Source organism: Meriones unguiculatus, chromosome 3 (genome assembly GCF_030254825.1).
Source record: "Meriones unguiculatus strain TT.TT164.6M chromosome 3, Bangor_MerUng_6.1, whole genome shotgun sequence".
In the NCBI taxonomy this organism is placed as follows: domain Eukaryota; kingdom Metazoa; phylum Chordata; class Mammalia; order Rodentia; family Muridae; genus Meriones; species Meriones unguiculatus.
Window position 1 is genome coordinate 94,192,093 of NC_083351.1, and position 20,728 is coordinate 94,212,820.

The 20,728-nt window shown below is 41.1% G+C and overlaps 1 long non-coding RNA gene across 4 annotated transcripts; it reads right to left on the bottom strand.

Annotated features, from left to right (window-relative positions):
* Positions 1–880: 880 nt before the first annotated feature.
* On the bottom strand, positions 881–10,902 carry LOC110557766 (uncharacterized). Of its 4 annotated transcripts, XR_009590817.1 has the most exons (5): positions 10,641–10,880; positions 8,842–8,951; positions 3,467–3,709; positions 2,863–3,297; positions 881–2,774 (listed from the first exon to the last, which is right to left on the bottom strand). It is a non-coding gene; the product is annotated as an uncharacterized LOC110557766 (long non-coding RNA). The 4 variants fall into 4 exon arrangements; XR_009590815.1 differs by having other exon boundaries at positions 881–3,297; positions 10,785–10,902; XR_009590816.1 differs by having other exon boundaries at positions 881–3,297; positions 3,467–3,696; positions 10,641–10,884.
* Between the last annotated feature and the right edge of the window lie 9,826 nt (positions 10,903–20,728).

A 20,728-nucleotide genomic window follows, 5' to 3' on the forward strand; every position in this document is an offset into this window, starting at 1 on the left:
AAAGAGGCACAGTTCCCTAAACTAGATAAAATGAGCAATTATTCGAGCTATCTGGAAGGAGACGTTGATGCCGACTATCTGTGTCCGAACCCAACCACGGAACCCTGTTGCATTTCAGCCTTAGAAGTCGTAGGGCCATTATCTTTCGGGAATGAGCGTGTGTAATGAGTTTCTCTAACAAATGAAAGCGGAGGGTATTTCTGGCAAAATGGAAAATGGCGATAAACTATGTCCAGACGATTAATTCAGTGAAAGCCTCCATCACAAGGCGACGACATATGCCCCTCTCCTCTGTTGTCCCCTTGGAGATTTCCCTACTAAACGTATGTGCATATTTTTCATGGCCACTGATATTTGAATTGCAGCTTGCTCCCATGCAGAACATGAAACACTTCAAACTGCATAATGCTGACTAAATTATAAAGTCTCCAGTGGCCTGAGGTAGCAATAGCCATAATAATGAGTGTGCTTAAGTGGTTTGTGCAGCTTTCCCACCCCAAACCCCTGGGCTTTAACACCCTTTACCAGGATGGTGTCTTTTCTCCCCCATCCACTGTTACTGACCACTTTGTATTAGGGAAAATACAGAGGTTTGTTTTTAAAAGCACCCGTGGGAAGGGCTGGCCATGTTGGATTGGGCTGTGACGGACCGGAGCAGCCCTTTGGCGTGGTGGCTTGTCCTTCTTTAAACACAGAGCACGGGATTCGTGCACACGAAGCTCAACACTGCTGGGCCACACTGTTCACCTTCAAACGTGAGCACATGGACCCCAAGTGTTTCCCTACTTGGAGATGGTTTGAATTACTCAATTTACGTAAGTTAAAAACTAATGAAAAGTGAACACAGGTTTAAAAGAAGCAAAGGTGTTTAAGATTTGGTAATAGTAATATTTATTTGCAAATAATGATAATGACCATTCTGTGGCATCTTTTTGTTAATTGGCAGATAGAATTTTATGTTTTATGGATTGTATTTATCATTTGTCTGTGATAAGAACATTCAGGTTTCACGTTTCCACTCTCCTGTACTGTGCAAGGTGACATGTAATCCAGTGTGGCCTGCTCTTACCTCTTCTACAAGGTCCAGCACTGCTTTCAGCATGCCATCTGACAGCAACAAGCAAGAGTCATCCATGGTGTACCAAGCTGTGGAGAAATGGCTGTCCCGCAGACTCTGCGATGCATTCGCTAGGCGAGCACCACGGAGCACCACGGAGCACCACGGAGCACCACGGATGGAGGGTCAGGCAGAGAGGACCTAGCCTGCGAGAGGAACGACACCACCTCGTGAAGAGCAGATGGAGCACTAAGCTGGAAGGCTGTGGCGGCGACCTGAAAGTCCAGAATGTGTATGTGCATGCAGGAGTGTTCCTTGTTGGCTCTCTGGTGTAGGTTTGTGCATGCATGCTTGTGGACATACGTGCACGCACGCCTGTTTATGTGTAAATCACGTGTATGAATGCTCACACTGTGTCATGTGTGCTGTGCATGTGAGTGCATGAATGCTCACATTATGTATGTGCTTGCATGTATAATCTATGTGGATGAAAGCTCATGATTTTGTGTTTGTGTACTTTGTGTATATCTTGTGTTTGTATGCTTATATGTGTACATGAGTATGTATGCATGTTCAGGCTTTATTGTGCATGTGTTGTGTGCATATATGCTCAAGATGTACATGTGTACTGTATGTTCTTGTGAGCTCATACTGTGTGTGCATATGTATACCATGTGCATTAATATGTGCTTGTGCTATATGTATGCATTTTTGTATCATGTTTGCGGATGCAGTCTCACACTCTGTATATGCACACACAAGTATCATGTGTGGATGAATGCTAGTGCTCTATGTGTGCATATATGTGTGCCAGGTGAATCATATGTATACATATATGCTCCTGCATGTATGTATTATGTATATGCATATATATATTATATGTACATATGTGCTCTTGCTTTATGCGTGCATATGTGTATCATGTGCACATATGCTCATGTATGCATGATCCTGTGTATGCATGCTTTCATCATATCACGTGTGTGCTATGCATATGTATATCATGCATGTATATTTGTTTTATATGTCCATATGTGCTTGTATGCTGTATACTCATACTATGTGTATGTGTGTGCATGTGTTTATATACTCATGCTTTGTATGCATGTGTGTATAATGTGTGTGTGCATGCTTACACTACATGTGCTATTCACATGTGCACCTTGTGTGTGCATGTCTGCTTACACTGTATGTGTGTGTGCACTGTTTTTGAGAGACACTTTATAAGCCACCTTCCCTCACCACATGCCTGTGACTTGGGAATGATAAACCCAGCCAGTATTTCCCCTAGTGACATCTCCCCATCTCCGGCCGCAGCAGCCTTGAGAGCTGGGCTAGCGGGTGGGAGCACTCGAACCCAGGGCAGAGGTGCCCTCTCCTGTTGGCACGCCGAGATGATTAGCGATGGGACTGAGACCCAGGAAGAGGCAGAGCCCTCGACTGCTGTGCGAGCTGAGCACTGAGGCGACTGGCGGAAGCAGCAGAGCTTCAGCTCCTCAGCCTGTAGATGCCCCCATTGGCGTCGGTGCTCTGCCCTGGGACCACGATGGCCCTGCTGCTGCAGTTCCTCTCTCTCACTTGCATTCCAGGAGAACTCAGGATCTCAGAGCATCTCAGTCATGGTCAGCAGGAGGTAAGTCCCAGAACACAGAGCAAAGTGAGAAAAATCATCTCTCCCAGCCCAACGGGAAGAAGGCGGCAGTTCCGGCCAAGACTTCTGTGAGAGAAACGGTTTGGGCAACAGCATCAGACACAGAAACATTTCCAAAATTTTTTAAAACTTTCCTTCAGTTCTCCACACATACCGTCCGAGGATTTTAGTGAGCAGATTTTGCACTGAGCAATCTTTCCGCAGATGCTATCAGGAGATGAGGATGGGATAAACAGGCCATTCTATGACAGGAGAGCAAAACGTCAGTTCTCTGATGCTAGGGAACAAGCGTGGTGCCGTAGGCTCATGTAGATTGTGTTTGCAGGTTCTCCATGGTCGCTGTGCAGGTTCTCGGTCCAGTGCTGAGTCAGGGGGCTGCTGTGTCTGACTAGACAGGTAAGGAGGGAATGTGTGGGGATGCAAGGAGAGTTACACAAGTTATTTTGATAAGTCTCAAGATTAAGGTATGCCATTGTCAAAAGAGGAAGGAGAGCAGAGCCGATGGGCTTTAAGATGGGCTTTGGGAGTGAGGAGGAAAAGTCCCTTCAGCCTTGGTAGCCGCTGTGTCTTCTGTCTACCCCAGGTTACCCTAGAAAAAGGAATAGGGAACAGTAGGCTAGTGACACACCTCCCTAGCTTCCAACTGCTAACCCAGGCTGGTCATAAAGTCTCTGCCATCCCTCCTGTTGATGGATACCAAGACCTCCAGCCTGTGAGAGGGTTTCCAGACTCAGACAACTTTTGGATGAACAACTTACATGCAAAGGCAGCTCTCACTCCTGAGGCTGAGTCCTTGCTTGATTTTTCACCCAGCGACCCCCAGGCTCCTAAGGTAAGGGCAAGAGTGTGCTTCTCAGCCTGTGAGACGTTTTCATTCACTTGGGCATATGTGCATCAGGAGTTCAGATGTTTCTTCTTTCTCTCAAGTCATGGTCACAAGTAGGAGAGTGGGCTTCTCCCTGCTGGAAGAGCTGCCTTGACCTGCTTCCTGGGGACAGGTACTAAGGTAATAGAAGCTTGTTGATAATGAATGGAAACCTTAGAAACTTGAACTAAAAGAAACCATTGACCTTTGCAAGGAAATTGCACAATAAACGCTAACAGGCACTCACTTAGCACCCTGATTCTTCCTCATCCCTGCATCCTTTCATCTTTCTATTCTATTGCAGTTCTTTTCTATTCTCCTCAAACTTCAGGGAGTCTATAACTGTTTTTTCCTGAAGTAGGAAAACCATGAATGATTTCATAGACTCAAAAGCCTCTAAAAGGGAAGAGACTGTCTCCAGGCCGCCTGCACCTGCTGCCTGTTGCTGCCCTGAGTTACACAAGGCCAGACCCTCAGCAGAGCAGCCACAGCTGGAGTATCCAATCTCATGAACATAGAATTGTTGGGGCAATGAGTTTACATTGAAAAGAAGATTGACATATACTCTTCCATATATGGTGTGGTTCCTTGACTAAACAGAACGCTCTTTTCCTCCCACCACCATCAGTTCCCTTAAATACCAGACCTCGCGATCTGGCCCTGTAAAGATGCTGTCCTTTTATTTTATTTGCATTCATTTATTTTTAGAAGATTTATTTTTATTGCTTGTAATAATATGTAGGTGTGTGTGTGTGTGTGTGTGTGTGTGTGTGTGTGTGTGTGTGCATGTGAGTGGGCATGTGCGCGTGGTTGCCTGTGGAGGACAGCGAGAGCTGTTTGATGCCCTGGAGCTGCAGTTACAGACTCGTGTGCGCCACCTGACGTGGATGCTGGGAACTGCACTCTGGTCCTCCGGGAGAGCAGCAAATGCTTGCTCCTAAAGATGGAGCCATCTCTCCAGATCCTGCGTTTGTCTATGAAGAGCCATTTAGCTAACGTCCTGGCAATGTCTTCTTATCAATATGCTACTCATATTGTTTAATAAGTTTTTCACTGTGTCGGTTCTCTCTTACTGATTTATGGAGACGCCCCGTGTGCTAACGAGCTACGGGTGTCCCCATCTGTGATCAGGTGTCTGACTTCGTTGGTTAGGACTCTGAACGACACTTTGCTTAATAGACTCATCAGTTTTGGTGTTTCTGACTGCTGAGCTTCACTTCAACTTTTAAAAATGCCTTTCTTGTGGTGCATCAACATCAAAAGCAGTAACTGGGTAAAGTGTAGTCACAGAATACTTGAAAACAGATATACATCTCCATATATATGCAAATTGTATATACTCATGTTTGCTCAGATAAGATGTTTCTCATATTGTCTTTGTAATGAGAAATATCTCACGTGTTTAGGATTGCTATTTATTTATTTATTTATTTATATTTCTTTATGTTCATGAAATAGATTTATTGGCGAGGAGGATACACAGAATGGATGTACTGAGCAGGGATGGACACAGCAGCAGGTCAGGCCATTATGATGGGCTTTATAGGGGGTTTGGAGCACACACATAGGGAAAACAAAGCCCTGCTGGAAACAGGTCACACTGGCTGTTAGTGATGGAGAGGCACTGACATCGAGTCGCCGGAGGTAGGCTGGGGAGTGGGGGTGGGGGAGCTCGGAGAAATCTGGTTCCAGAATGTGGGCAGTACTTAGGATGATCAACATCCCTCCCTTTTTTTTTTTTTTTTTTTTTTTTGTAGCAGGTAAGGAAATAGGAAGGTTTGAGTGGTGAGCTAAGAGTGGTGCCATGCCTTTTAGACTGCTTCCTGATGTCTAGTGGAAGGGCAGTCCAGCTCTGCTCATTCATATAATGCTTATTGAGTATTTATGTTTTTCATAATATTATCATATTTCTATGTAGATTTTCAAAGCTGATGCAACAATGTATTTTCATTTTTCCAGGATATTTTTCTGGGATACAGTAATTGTCTTTATATATAAATTGTAGAAACACAGATGCCTATGCCTTGATTTGGTGGAAAAAATAGGAGGGTGTACTTTTCACAAATGCACATTAATTTTCTAATTTCAAGGCCACCTATAAAAATTATACTTTCTTGTAGTCACATTTTTATTCTTATCTCTATAACTTTATGTAGGTCTTAAGCATGTAGCTTTTCCTTTACACCTGAGTATGTCTTCCTCCTTTACACATCTTACCATCATAAGTTGAGCTTTATTATAGTGAATTGTTTTGTTGTGTGCACATAAAAAACATATTCATTTTGCATGTGGGTCTTAGGTAGCTGTCTTCCTTGCTCTTGACATCTACAAGCATCCCCACTATCTCTGGTAACGCCAGAGAAATGGTATTTCAAGCTTTTCTTCTAGTATTAGAAAGCCAGAGTTAAGTTAACTTTGCTCAGGTTAATTGGTGACGCTTCCCGGTGTGTGCTGGGTACTCAGTTCGCTGACCCATCATCAGTTCCTTGCCCATCCTTTCCTTTCTTTAATTTATTCACATACATTTGTTGTTGGCCAAAGCTGTCTTCTGTGATAACTACCCTGCTTTGTTAGTTAGTGAGGAGAATTTGTAATTCCCTGGGGAACCTCCCAGGTTTTAACGGTTAAGCAAACAGAATATTTTTCATTTACATCTCTGGTTTACGCATCATCACTTTGTAAATGTGTGAAATCATGATTTAATCTCACCTAATCCCTTCAAAGCGTTGGCCGATTTATAATGACTCTTTCTTGTCATTGGCCAGGCTCCGCATTTTGTGAATTTTACTGGTTTGTGACCCTGCGTTTGGTTTGCTGGACTTGGTGTAAAGTGGGCACTGCAGCAAGAGCTTACAGCTCTCCTGTGCTTCCTGCTGAGAAAAGCCACTCGTGGGTGAGCGAGTGGAGGCTCAGCATTCCCAGGGGCCCTCTGAAACCGCATGGGGGCGTAGGAAGACGGCATTACCTCAGCTTCCCCTGCCACCCTTACATTATTTTCATTTCTAATAACTATCTCTCTCTCTGTGTAAGCTTTTACAGCTTTATATATGCTGTCTATTGAGAATTTTCAGGGCTACATCAGAATTCTCAACTGCTCCATTTCTGTAGCCACCTTTGCTTATAATGTGCTTCATAATTTCACTTGTGACTAAGACGTCACAAAGGCTTCCTACCCCTTGACTGTTTATTAATGATCAGGTCATCAAAATCAATATTTCCTGTTTCCAGCCTGAAACTTTCCTTAATGCACTAGCGTATTTTTAACTGTAACTTTTCTTCCCCAGAGTTTTAGTCATGTTCCTGGAAGACACATTTTAGTTCAGCTCTGTTTCCAGCTCCCAGCTTTACTCTTTACCTATTTATGAATCCAAAACATCGAATTTGACTAGATGCTACATCATTTCATGAAAGAATTTTCACAGAGTATTTAATTTTCAGCTCTACTCTTGCTAGCTTATAAATAAAAGGGGCTTTCGTACATCATTTATTATGTCATAAAACTTGATGCAAATCATGTTTTCTAGAATTCTGTCATGTTCATTCAGTCATCAAAAATGGCTTGGAGATATAAATTTTATATACTTTGTGGGTTGTTTTCCTTTCTTTGAGCTAGAGAAGATCAGAAAGTCTTTTCCATGTGCAAGCAAGTAACATTTGCTGCTCTTCCTTCTGTGCAATTAGTCTGAGGCCAGGATAGCCTGAAATGTGGTAGAAAAAATTAAATTTTCACAGGTGCAGAATATATAAATTGGAGGACTCTAAGTTCACTAAAAAATGAACTTTTATATTTCTAAGAACACTGAGTGGGCCCACCTGTATTCACATTAGCCAGAAAGGTATCTCACTTCTCTATACATCCAACACTTGCTACTTAGTGGAGAGAAACAGCATGTCATCCTGACTCTCAGCTGAACAAAGAGCCTGATCTGGCTGATGATGGCGTGTGACCTGATACTTTGATTTATTTAAAATAAAAAGTATTTTTAATAAACCTTACACTATAATTTCTAGAACTATATGAATTCAACCCAGATGACAGTCAATGGACACATAGATTTAAAACATGGCTTAAATAGATGTACACTAGGTATTATTCAGCCACTAAAAATAAAAACAATATTGTCATCAAACAGTTGGAACTAGAGGACATTATTTTAAGAGAAATCAATCAGACACAGAGATACAAGTTCCATGAACTCTGTCATATGGATGTCAAAATAGCTAGTGATAAATAAATAGACATGTGGGCTTCCCTGATTGGATAAGTATGTATTATACATGTATTGAGATATCCCGCTGTATTCCATGAATAGATAAAATCGTCAAAGTTTAATAAAAGTTTTTACATGTTTAATATTATAGAATTGGCAACTAAGCTGATTTGATAATTACATGTAACATGTAAGAGTTAACATTATGCTTCACCCTGAAATTTTGTTGAATTAAAATAATGAGCAATAAAAAGAATCCCTTATATGATGGGTGCATAAGCTTTCAAGTTCTCTTAGGCTTGTACACAGGCATGCATAAGACTGTTACATTATTAAAGCAACATTAAAGCTAAATAAGTATTATTGTGGCTTCTGTTTTTAATCCTGCATAAGAGAGATCATTCTAGCATGTAATCCACTGCTGGTTCAAAGAATCTATATGGTAGGTAAACTTTTCTATTTTACCTTCTCCCTGTCTAGACCCTGACTGACAGCCTTTACCCTGCCCAAAGTAGAGTGACTCAGAGAAACATTTGGGTTGCTGATAGAACAAGTACCCTTTGAGCTGGCTATTCAGTTTGAAGTTGTCATAATAGCTGGAGTGTCTCTTGTAGTCATTAGATAACTCTTAAATTTTCACAGAGGGTAAAATAATGGCAGCCTTATCTGTATGGCATGTAATCTACTGGATAATTTCATATTATTTAGGGTCATGTTCTTGGTAAACATAACAAGCCACCACTGTGTTGGAGTGATAACATTTTCTCATGTGAATTTCCCTGCGCTTTTTAGGAGTAGCTTTAAGGCCAAGCATTTGCATGACTCTTGGAAATGAATTTGTTCTCTGTGTGGTCACACCTGGGCTGAAGTGTGTGTGGCCATGCACACACTGTTATAACACCATAAATTTAGAAAAAATGATAGTTGCAGTGCCATTTTTAGGGAATAATCCTGCTGTCATCAAGATAGCTGAGTATCCTCAATTAGAGATTGCCATCTGACCTTGAACAGTGTGGTTCCACATACAATACATACAATAAATATCAACAGAGCTTACCCAGGGGATTCATGCTGGAGATTCAAAATCTTTCGTCCTCCTCATGTGTCTCACTGGATCCAGAAAGTCAGATGATGGCCACACCCTTATGAAGGTGCTGGTACACACTCCTGTCACATGGAAAAAAGATAGTTTACATTTTCAGGCATGAGTATTAATACAGTCATGATGACCCTGGCTCCCAGTGTAGAGTTGAACATCAACCAAAGGGAACAAGGAGATACCCCATGAGTGGTAGGGCATCAATACCACCTTCAGGTGGAGCAGGTTGGCTTGTATTTTCCAATTGTGGTAACTCATGAACATTGTCTTCTTGTGACATGGGTTAGGGTACTCTTCTGGTGTTTTTAGAATTATGTCAGACCCATCACAGGAGAGGCCTTTCACATACCTACTCTGTCAATCATTTAAAAAAAAAAAAACTAGTTCATAGAAAGAGTTTACACTTATATTTTTCCACTGAAAAAGTCCCTTGTCTGAGCTACTAGAAGTGATTTTCAGATTTTGTAAAGAAACATAGACGGTCTTATGAATTGACTATTTAATAAATGGTAAAGGGATCAAGAGGAAAACCAAGAGATACACTCAACCGTCTGACTCAGGATAAGGATGCGAATAAGAGAATAGAGTGTTGGGGTAAAGAAATAATCTAGTGGAGTTAAATTCATGCTTGTTCCTCATTACCCCTAGATCACACTGTCCTCCAGGGCACCAGCTTGCATCATCTTATCCTTTATAAACTGAGCAAGATAAACAATGTGCTAGGGCTTTCTGGGCTTGTTGTGACAGCTAATTTCATATGGCTTGACATAGCAGCTGAGCGTGTGTATGGCTGTTCATTCATTTCCACCGGACTCCAGACACTGTAAATTGAGGACCTCTGGAAATTCACGTTGTACTAGCTGACAAACATCCCTGCCACCCACAAGAATGAAAAGTTGTAAGTCACTGAGCTTCAGTGGAGAAAGTTAGGGAGAACTTGGGGTCATGTATCTTCTTAATGACACCGTGGCAGGAATCTTGCACGAGTTTACTATGACAGTCTACCAGAGGACGCAAAGGACGCCTAATGAATCAACCTTAGCCCTGATGGAGTTTACATGAGAACTGACAGATGAGAGCCTGTCAAGCTGCAGCCCTCCACACAGCCACCCACTGTGACTGAAACCTCATCTTTGATTTCTCCTTACCTTGATCCCTTTCATATATTATACTCCCGTGGCATGCAGTCGTTCCTAAAAGTGCCACAGGACACCTAGTCTGAACAAATCTCCTTTTATGGAAGCTGGCCATTCAAAATAAAAAGTCCTTTTAAGCAATGTTTCCTCTCCAAGATGTGTTCGTAAATAAGTTGATGCTTATTCACAGAATTGCATTTGTAAGATTTTAACTGGGGTTGTAGGCAGATTAAAATGTAAACCTGAAGACAAAAATACCAGTTTTAAATATCATTTGTTGGACTAGCACACACAGTTTCTGAGCAGTGGGATACCTGATCTTATGAGTTGGAGAATGGAAGGACCCCCAACCCAGGAAAACCACAGCGAGGCTTTCTGAACACCAGAGAACATCGCAGGAGGTGAAAACTTTGGCCTCCGGTCACCCGGAGACTTGCTTGGGGAGGGAGAGAAAAGATCCTTTGTTCTTGCTGCACTCCCTTCCCCCAGACCTCCTTCCTCCTCGGCACAGCGGCACAGCGGACTCATCTTTCTCAGCGCAGACCTAACTGCCTGGGGTATACAACCGCTGAGACGGAGCCCCAACCACTTTAGCGGCAGACAAAAGCCAGCAGTACGTACCCCGGAGTCCCAGATTCGCGCAGCGGCTGCACCATCCTCCCAGGGCGCGAATCTGCTAGACACCATACTAGCTCCGCAGGATCGCCATCACTGACTTACGACCCGCCCAATCCCACAGTGACAGAGAATACGCTATATACTCACCGAAACCAGGCAGAAACGTCATACAACCTGGACACACCAGGTACTGGGCCTCCCAAGCTTGGAGAGCACAACGAAGAGATCCCAGGACTTCCCAGAAAGCATTGGGACTAGCAAGCCAGTCTCCAGTTACAGCAGGACGTGGCAGCGGAGCAGTACTGAACTGGCGGGGCACCACAGCCCTCCAGTTTAAGACTAACCAGGGCCAAACCAGAGAACAGAGAGCCTGATTACCCCATCCCTGCTGAAGTGACCACCCTGAAATCTCCAGCTGCAGCAAGACCTCAGAACCTGGCAGTGACAGCAGCACAGAACTGGCGGAACACATCAAAGAAGCAGGGCCAAACCAGAGAGCAGAAAGCCCCGGATACCATGATCTCGGCCAAGAGACCTGCCTGTAAGTGAGTGCACCCTTGAGAATCTGCAGTTCCCCAGATCCTTGGTCCTTCTAAATCAGAAGCCAGGCATCGAACCCCCCTCCCACCCACATACCCACTTTGGGAAACAGAGGGGCACTAGGGACATTGAAGTTCCTGCCCTGTGGGCCTGATTGAGGAGCTAAGACAGTTAATACCAGAAATTGCGCTGCGATCATCATTAGCGCCTGCGACATATACAGTACAGAGTCCCTCCCACACACTCAAGGGTTCAACATTAGCCATCACTCTGTCCCTCGAGAAACTCATCCACGCACACTTACACACACAGACACACACGCGCGCGCGCGCGCACACACACACACACACGCTTGCATTTGCCCCGTTTGCGCCTGCGTACTTTCCTCCCACAGGTACAGCTAGTCCTCAGCACACGCTGAGAGTGCTCAGCTTCCTGAAGAACTCTCCAGACACCAGAGAGAGACAGCACCAGTCTGATCTGCAGAATCCAAAAACAAACAGGGAAGGTTTCAGATAAGCCAATGGCCAGAGGTAGGCGAAAGAACACTTCCAACATAAATCAGGACATCATGACTTCACCAGCAAACCCCAAAATCGATGGATACACCAATTCAGCAGAAGCACAGGAAAATGATTTTAAAGCCATGCTTGCCCAATTATTTGAGGCTCATAAGGAGGAAATGAACAAGTCTTTCAAAGAGATGGCCAGTCAATTGGAGGCAAAGAAAGAAGAAATAGACAATATCCTTAAAGAAACACAGGCAAACATAGCCAAACAAATAGATACACAAGTAGAGGAAAAATTAGTGGCATATAAGAAGGAAATGAAAAAAGAAATAGAGGCCATCGTAGAGAGACAGGAATCCAAATTCAAACACATGAAAGAAATGGTGCAAGGCATGAAAACAGAATTAGAATCAATAAAGAAAACACAAAATGAGAAAACCCTTGAGCTGGAGAACTTGGAGAAAAGATCAGGAACCACAAAAGTAAGCATCACCAACAGAATACAAGAGATGGAAGAGAGAATCTCTGGAGCTGAAGACACACTTGCAGAAATGGATACTTCTCTCAAAGAAAAAGTAAAATCAGAAAAGTTCCAATCACAAAATATCCAAGAAATCAAGGATGCTATGAAAAGACAAAATCTAAGAATAATAGGAATTCACGAAAAAGAAGACTCCAGACTCCAAGGTCCAGAAAATATTTTCAAGAAAATCATAGAAGAAAATTTTCCCAACTTAAAGAAAGAGATGTCCATAAATATACAAGAGGCCTACAGAACTCCAAATAGACTAGACCAGAAAAGAAACACATCACGTCACATCATAGTCAAAACACTAAATCTACAGAACAAAGAAAAGATATTAAAAGCAGCAAGGGAAAAAGGCCAAGTAACATATGAAGGTAGACCTATCAGAATCACGCCGGACTTCTCATCAGAAACTATGAAAGCCAGAAGGGCCTGGGCAAGTATCATGGAGACTCTAAGAGATCACAAATGTCAACCCAGACTACTATACCCTGCAAAGCTTTCAATCAACATAGATGGAGAAAACAAAATATTCCATGACAAAACTAAATTTATACAATATCTACACAGCAAACCATCCCTACAGAAGATACTAGAAGGAAAACTCCAATCCAATGAAAACAAATTCACCCAAGAAAACAGGGCATACAGATAATATCCCAACAAAAATGAAAAGAAAACAAGCAATGAATCAGGGTTAGATCATCGACTCCATTACAAAAGGAACTAACATGCATTGGTCACTATTATCTATCAATATCAATGGACTCAACTCACCAATAAAAAGACACAGGCTAAAAGAATGGTTAAGGAAACAGGATCCAACATTCTGTTGCATCCAAGAAACACACCTATGCAACAAAGACAAACACTACCTCAGAGTAAAGGGCTGGAAAACTGTTTTTCAAGCAAACGGTTCCAGAAAACAAGCTGGAGTAGCCATCCTAATATCTAATAAAATAGACTTTCAACCCAAGTTAATGAAAAAAGATAAGGAGGGCCACTATATTCTCATCAAAGGAAAAATCCACCAAGAGGACATCACAATCTTGAATATCTATGCCCCAAATACAAGAGCACCGACATTTGTAAATGAAACATTATTAAAGCTTAAATCATACATTGATCCTAATACCTTAATAGTGGGAGACTTCAACACTCCACTCTCACCAAGGGACAGATCAACTAGACAGACACCAAATAGGGAAATAAAAGCACTCACAGAATCCCTAAATCAAATGGACCTAATAGACGTCTACAGATTATTTCACCCAAACTCAAAAGAGTACACCTTCTTTTCAGCACCCCATGGAACCTTTTCCAAAATAGACCATATAGTGGGCCACAAAGCAAGCCTCAACAGATACAAAAGGATTGAAATAATCCCTTGTATACTATCTGACCACCATGGACTAAAGCTCGATCTCAACAACAACAGAAACAACAAAAAGCCGACACGCACATGGAAACTAAACAACTTACTACTCAATGACAGCTGGGTTAAGGAAGAAATAAAGAAAGAAATTAAAGACTTCCTAGAATTCAATGAAAAGGAAGGCACAACATACCCAAATTTATGGGACACACTGAAAGCAGTGCTCAGAGGAAAATTTATAGCACTAAGTGCCTGCAAGAAGAAATTCGTAACATCACATACAAACAACTTAATGGCCCAACTGAAAACCCTAGAACAAAAAGAAGCAGATACACCCAAAAGGAGCAGACGGCTGGAAATAATCAAACTAAGGGCTGAAATCAATCAACTAGAAACAAATAAAACTATCCAAAGAATCAATGAAACAAAAAGCTGGTTCTTTGAGAAAATCAACAAGATAGACAAACCCTTAGCCAAACTAACTAAAAAGCAGAGAGAAACTATCCAGATCAGCAAAATCAGAAATGAAAATGGGGACATAACCACAGACATTGAGGAAATCCAAACAATTATTAGGTCATACTACAAAAGCCTATATGCCACAAAATTTGAGAATCTAAATGAAATGGATAATTTTCTTGAAAGATTCCATCTACCAAAACTAAGTCAAGATCAGGTAGAAAGACTGAATAGCCCTATATCTCCCAAGGAAATCGAAGCAGTCATTAACAGTCTCCCCTCCAAAAAAAGCCCTGGACCAGATGGCTTCAGCGCAGAATTCTACAAGACCTTCAAAGAAGTGCTAACTCCAATTCTCCTCAAGCTATTCCACAAAATAGAAACAGAAGGAACACTACCAAACTCATTCTATGAAGCCACAGTCACCTTAATACCTAAACCACACAAAGACCCAACAAAAAAAGAGAACTTTAGGCCTATCTCTCTTATGAACATTGACGCAAAAATACTCAATAAAATACTTGCAAACCGAATCCAAGAACACATCAAAGATATCATCCACCATGACCAAGTAGGCTTCATCCCAGGCATGCAAGGGTGGTTCAACATACGGAAATCCATCAATGTAATCCACTACATAAACAAACTGAAGGAGAAAAACCACATGATCATCTCCTTAGACGCCGAAAAAGCATTTGACAAAGTCCAACACCCATTCATGTTTAAAGTCTTGGAGAGATCAGGGATACAAGGCACATACCTAAACATAGTAAAGGCAATATATAGCAAGCCTATAGCTGACATCAAACTCAATGGAGAGAAACTTAAATCAATCCCACTGAAATCAGGGACAAGACAAGGCTGTCCATTGTCCCCATATCTCTTCAACATAGTACTTGAAGTCCTAGCCAGAGCAATAAGACAACTAAAGGAGATCAAGGGGATACAAATCGGAAAGGAAGAGGTCAAAGTGTCACTATTTGCAGATGATATGATAGTATACATGAGCGACCCCAAAAATTCAACCAGAGAACTCCTTCAGCTGATAAACACCTTCAGCAAAGTGGCAGGATACAAAATCAACTCAAAAAAATCAGAAGCCCTCCTATATACCAAAGACAAAACGGCTGAGAAAGAAATTAGGGAAACAACACCCTTCACAATAGCCAATAATAACATAAAGTACCTAGGTGTGACTCTAACCAAGCAAGTGAAAGACCTGTTTGAGAAAAACTTCAAGTCTCTGAAGAAAGAAATCGAAGAAGATATCAGAAGATGGAAAGATCTCCCGTGCTCATGGATTGGTAGGATTAACATTGTGAAAATGGCCATACTGCCAAAAGCAATCTACAGATTCAATGCAATTCCCATCAAAATACCAACTCAATTCTTTACAGACCTTGAAAAAAAGATTCTCAGCTTCATATGGAGAAACAAAAAACCCAGAATCTCCAAAACGATCCTGTACAACAACAGATCATCTGGAGGTATCTCCATTCCTGATCTCAAGCTGTACTACAGGGCAACAGTAATAAAAACTGCATGGTACTGGCATAGAAACAGAAAGGAGGATCAATGGAACCGCATAGAAGACCCAGAAATAAATCCACACACCTATGAATACTCGATATTCGACAAAGAAGCCAATTCCATTCAATGGAAAAAAGACAGCATCTTCAACAAATGGTGCTGGACCAACTGGATGTCTACATGCAGAAAAATGAAAATAGATCCATATTTATCACCCTGCACAAAACTAAAGTCAAAGTGGATCAAGGACCTCAACATAAAACCAGATACCCTAAATCAATTGGAAAAAAAAGTGGGGAACAGCCTAGAACTCATTGGCACAGGAGACAACTTCCTGAACAGAACACCAACAGCACAGGCTCTAAGAGCAACAATCAATAAATGGGACCTCATGAAACTGAAAAGTTTCTGTAAAGCAAAGGATACCGTCATCAAAACAAAACGACTGCCTACAGATTGGGAAAGAATCTTCACTAACCCTTTATCTGACAGAGGACTAATATCCAGTATATACAAAGAACTAAAGAAGCTGAAAAGCAGCAATCCAAGTAATCCAATTAAAAAATGGGGAACAGAGCTAAACAGAGAATTCTCGACAGAGGAATATCGAATGGCAGAAAAACACTTAAAGAAATGCTCATCCTCATTAGCCATCAGGGAAATGCAAATCAAAACGACCCTGAGATATCACCTTACACCCATCAGAATGGCCAAGATGAAAAACTCAAGCGATAACACATGCTGGAGAGGTTGTGGAGAAAGGGGAACCCTGCTCCACTGCTGGTGGGAATGTAAACTGGTACAACCACTCTGGAAAGCTATCTGGCGCTTTCTAAGACAAATAGGAATAGTGCTTCCTCCAGACCCAGCTATACCACTGCTAGGTATATACCCAAAGTTTGTTCAAGTACACAAAAAGGACACTTGCTCAACCATGTTTATAGCAGCTCTATTTGTAATAGCCAGAACCTGGAAACAACCCAGATGTCCATCAACGGTGGAATGGGTACAGAAATTGTGGTATTTTTATACAATGGAATACTACTCAGCAATCAAAAAGGAGGAAATCATGAAATTTGCAGGCAAATGGTGGGATCTAGAAAAGATCATTCTGAGTGAAATATCCCAGAAGGAGAAAGACAAACATGGGATATACTCACTTATATAGACCTATAAGATATGATAAACATAATGAAATCTATACACCTAAAAAAAGATAATCAATTGAGCGGACATGGGGTAAGATGATCAATCCTCGTTTAGAAAGACAGATGGGATGTGCATTGAACGTATGACAGGAGTCTACTGAGCGCATCTGAAAGACTCTAACTAGCAGTGTTTTCAAAGCAAAGACTCATGACCAAACCTTTGGCAGAGTACAGGGAATCATAAGAAAGAAGGGGAGTTAGTCTGATGGGGAAAGGATACGAGCTCCACAAGGACCAAATATATCTGGGCACAGGGTCTTTTCTGAGACTGACATTCAACCAAGGACCATGTATGGATATAACCTAGAACCTCCACTCAGATGTAGCCTGTGGTAGCTCAGTAACCAATTGGTTTCCCAAAGTGAGGGGAACAGGGACTATTTCTAACAGGAACTCGATGACTGGCTCTTTGGTCTCCCCACCCCCGAAGGGAGGAGCAGTCCTGTTAGGCCACAGAGGAGGGCTTTGCAGCCAGTCCTGAAGATACCTGATAAAACAGGATCAGATGAATGGGGAGGAGGTCCCCCCCATCAGTGGACTTGGAAAGGGGCACGGTGGAGATGAGGGAGGGAGGGAGGGAGGGACTGGGAGGGAATGAGGGATCGGGACACGGCTGGGATACAGAGTTAATAAAATGTAACTGATAAAAAAAATAAATAAATAAACAATAAAAAAAAATGGTCACACAAATTTTTAAGGTTACAAAAAAAAAAAAATATCATTTGTTAAAGGGAATGTTAAATTAGCCCATAGTTTGTTCATCAGAATATGAGCAACTACTTAAAAATGTTTAAATTTCTCACTCATCATGGGATGACCTTTGGTTTTCTTTGGTTATATTCTGAATATCTTTAAAAAATGAAAGATTTTAGGTGTATTAATTACACAGAAGCAATCGCACTGTGCGCCTGTCACATATGCTTCCTTTTAATTTGAATATAAAACTTGAAATATTTATATCATGCTGAAGAGTGTAATAACATGTAAGCCTTTTAGATTTTTCCCACCAACCCGTTTCAGGGTCTCTTACAAAGTTTTGCATCTTTTTGGAATGAATACAGAGTCCAGAGAGATTAATCCACAAATTGTCACTTTGAAACCAACTTCTGTATAAGGTCACATACACTGAAGTAGTTTGTTCATTTTGGGGTCAAAGTTTCTAATTACACTGGGAATATATATGGTAGAAATACTACTGATACCAGAAAGAATATTTTGAAGGTTGATCTTAGATGAAACTACTTTTCTTGAACCATTCATTTTTGATGATTTCTGTGATGGTCATAATTTTAATATCTGTTGGTTAATCTGAGCAATTTTATAACTAAGTAAAAACAATTTAGAGGGAAAGGCTACATGCATGGCCAAGAATGCCAATCACTATATAAAACATTCTCACATCCATCCTTCAGGAATTCTTCTTTTACTTCATCTCTGGCAATGTTTCATAAACACACAACCTAGATGACCTTTCATCAAAGAACCTCCAGAAACATCACTCTTTCATTCCCATCCGGTGAGTTGGTTTGAACATCCTCAGAGACTATCAATAGCTGAGGGCTTGGCCACAGAGGACAGCAGCAGCTGCTTCTTAGCCTTGTCTGTTTCCAGGAAGGAACTTATCCTTGTCTGCTTCCAAAAAGGAGGATGAATTTGCAAAGCAGTTACAAGGGGGAGAGTAAAGCTTGTTGGGTTCATTCACTCCTTTTTGATAAAGAAAAATAGCAGCTTGAATTTAAAAGCTGAGGTTGGAAATGGGACTTGGTATGAACATGGCTGAATGACTGAATAGCCAATGTGAAAAAAGACATATTTCCCATAAAAATCAACATATACTTTAATCCTAGGGAGATCTGATTGCCTGGAGCGGAAGGAAGTTTTTTATAGGAAAGTTGTTTTAAAATGTAGAATATATATATATGACTATGAAGACAATGAAGCAACAGCACTTAAGAGCTATGACTCACAGGTCACATACCATGATGGTCTTCTTCCTAAGATCATCCCCAAATGAGCTGTGCTGAGTGACATTTCACACTTATTTCCAACACAGAAATGGCTAAATGAATCTAACTGAAATCTCATATGTACTTTGATGGATTTTCCTTTGTACTTTCCTATTTCTTTCCTTATATTCTTGAAGAAATATTTTAATGAGAGACAGAGAGGGGACACATGATGGTTATGAATCAATGCAGACATTGGAACAGTCGGTCTGCGATGATGCAGAAGAAACAAGGGAATATATATCTTTGAGAAAAGTATTAATACATGAAGGACAAGTTGAAGAGAGAAAGAAAGAAAAGAGAAGGAGAAAGTGAGGGATGGAGGGAAGGACAGGAAGGAAGGAGGATCTATCTGATGACAGTGGTATTAATGGTGATGATGGTGATGACAGTGGCAGTGATGGTAATTATTATGGTGATGATGATGGAGTGATGGGGATGATGTGGACAGTGGTAATGATGGTATTACTGCTATTGATGCTGTTGGTTGTTGTCATGATGATGATTATGATGATTTCAGAGTCAAATGCAGTGGTTTTAAATGAAAAAAAATCACTTGATGACGAGATAAGATGCAGTATTAAAAAGGGAGTTTGTATTTTCGCCAGTGCCTTATAATTACTTAATAATGTGTCTCTGGTCGCCTATCATAAATTACCTACTATGACCACATAGATCACAAAAAGGCATGTTTGCTTGTCCTACAGGTTTGTAGTCTATTCTTTTATTTAGACACACTTGGATGAGCCCAAATTTTACAGTGTATACTTGGTCTACCTGTTGATTTTATTAAACCAAAAACAAACAAACAAAATTTCAATGATTGTAGATGTGTTCTCAAAAAGTCAAAAATGTAGAATAATCTAAGTTTTTTTTATTATTGGATAAGAAAAACATGGCATAACATGGATGATAAAGGTGATTTTTATCCTGTTCTTGATTGCATAATTAAGCTATTTATTGTCTCCCAACTTCGGCATGTATTGTGTGTATGAATTAACCAGCTCCTGCAGCTCTTCCATACCATATGTACATGTCTTATTTTGTCTTAGAAAAATGTTAGTGAATTTTACTTTGAAGTTACCGCATTTTCTTTTTGATTCTCCTCATCAAGAGCATCAGTTGTTAAACATGGTCTCTTATTCCATGTACTCAGAAAACTGAGGCAGGAGGATCAAGAGTTCACAGCTAGTCTGGGCAACCTGGTCAGATACTGTTCAAAACAGAAAGTAAAGAGAGAGCTAGGAACATAGCTGAGGAGCAGAGCTCTGTTATAATGTGCATGCCCTGGATTTAAACTCTGATGGTTCAAAAGAAAAAAGAAAAAATGCATAGGAAAGAAAGGAAGGAAAGGAGAAAAGGAGGGGAGAGGACAGAAAGATGGAGGTGGGGAGACAGAGAGGAAGAAAGGGGAAAAACACATTTACTTAATGTTTCACATACTGGAGAATTCTTTCCATTCCCCTCTTGATTCCTTCAATCTCCCTCGTGATGATCTGACTTTTCAGATGATATTTTGTTTACATTTTCTCCAAAGCATATATCCTTTCTGGAGTGGATCGTTTAGCTGAGATTTTAGGGATGTTCAATCTCACCATTCTTTGTATCTTTGAGATTTTCATCAGGCAGGTGCCAAAAGTTTACAAAAATGTTTCCTTTATCAGAAAAATTATATGTATAGGCTTTCTTTTCAGTGACTTGTAGTTATTGTTTCTCTACTAATTTCTTCCTTCTATATTCATAACTCTTAAAGGAGATGTTTTTAGCAAGGAGCATGGGAACACCTGCCTTAACCCCAACACAGAGCACTTTGGAGGCTGACACTTGAAGGTTGTTTGTTTGAAGCCAACCTTGTCTACATACTGAGTAGGCCAGCATGGGCTAGAGTTAGAACCATTCTAAAGAAAGAAAGAGAGAGAGAGAGAGAGAGAGAGAGAG